Here is a 1,812-nt window from a genome sequence, read left to right on the forward strand (position 1 = left end):
AGGGAGGGAGGTAATTCGCAGTGCTGGGGGGCTCCTGTGAATATGGCAGAGCACTGCTTCACACAAACGGGGGGACATCGGGATGCTCCTATACTGCAGCCCTTGGCTTAAAGAAGCAGAGCTGAGGCCAAAGATGGCAATTTTAATCAGATATGGTTTACGATGAGTTGATTCGGAAGGATGCTCATCTGGGTGAAAGGATGGGAAAGAAGGTTACAGGAAATAGGCAGCTGAGATTGAAGCAGCCCCCAGTCCAACTGCAGCAGAGGAGATAGGAACTCTGCAGCCTGAGTTTGAGGGAAATAGGCATATCCTTAAAAAAAAAAAAAAAAAAAGTACAGCTGCCTTTAAAATAAAGCACAGCCTAAGAAGCACTTTTTACATGGTCTAATAGTGATAGGACAAAGGGGAATTGTTTTAAATGACATTCAGAATACACGTTGGGGGAAATGCTGTACCCAGAGAGCAGTGAGGCCCTGGCAGAGATGCCCAGAGATGTGGGTGCCCTTCCCTGGAGCCACTCAAGGCCAGGCTGGGTGGGCACTGGGCAGCCTGAGCTGGTGGGGAGCAGCTCTGCATATGGCAGGGGCTTTGGGACTGGGTGTGCTCTAAGGACCCTTCCACCCCAAGACAGTCTATGGTTCTGTGTTGTTGTGACCTCAGGGAGGAGGACCCAGCAAGAGCTGTTCCACATCTGTGTCATGTTTTTATGATTTTTGTTATCAGTATTTCACACCATAACATCATGTAAAGCACAGGGAAATAAAGAGTTAATGCTCCAGTTCTGTGGACTGACTTCCAGATCCGTCTTGCTGCCTGGCAGTGTGAGGCTGTGCTCCCCAGTTATTGCACCTTCACTTCAAAGTAAGGCCTTTGATTTTGGACACTCTCTCATTTTATTTATTAGCCTCAGTGTCAATTATATTGTACAATATTGTGCTATCTTACATTCTGACATCATGTTTAGTAAAATTAACTTTCCCCCTCAGACTGTTGCTGCTGTTCTGCCTTTGGTCCCACCTCCCATCCAGGGAGATATCACTGATGATACTGTTGTGTGGGGCAATGCTGCAGAAGTTGTTTTCATGAAAGCAGAGCAAATAATCCAAATTCTTCTGTAAGTTGGTTGTGCCATTAAGCACAGCAAAGTGAAAGGACCTGCCCAGGAAATTCAGTTCCTAGGTATAAAGCAGCAGGATGGATGTTGTCACATCCCAGCAGATGTGATTGACAAAATCACTGCCATCCTGGGCGTAGTGGGCTTTTGGAGTATGCACGTTCCAAACTACAGCCTCACTGTAAGCCCCCTTTATCAGGTGATGCAGAAGAATAATCATTTTTCATGGGGTCTAGTTATACATGTAAAAGAGCACGTAGGGAAAAGCAGTTTGGGTCCTTCCAGCCTCTGGGAAGGGCAAACCTCACCCTTGAACTGTTTTTGCTCAGGGACTCGGTGGGTGATGCAGAAGGATGGGGACATTCCACGTGTACTACAGGGGAAGCTGACGCTGGGGAGTGCAGTCAGTAATTCCTCAGTTATAGATAAATGCGTGAAATGCATTTTAATTATTGTTTGTAAGTATATATGTATATATATAAAGCATGATGTAGTGACATGGAATAAGGGGTGGAATTTCATGGTTTTATGTTTTTTGTTATCAGTATTCCACACCATATCATCATGTAAAGAGTTAATACTCCAGTTCCACAGACCAACTTCAAGAAAAGTCAGGGAAGAAAAGAACAGGGACACAGATTGATCCAGATGACTCTGCAACAGTTTGACGGATGCTTTAAGGAAAAATAACAACA

This window comes from Coturnix japonica, chromosome Z (assembly GCF_054131305.1).
Source record: "Coturnix japonica strain WE chromosome Z, WE-NBRP24, whole genome shotgun sequence".
Classification (NCBI taxonomy): Eukaryota; Metazoa; Chordata; class Aves; order Galliformes; family Phasianidae; genus Coturnix; species Coturnix japonica.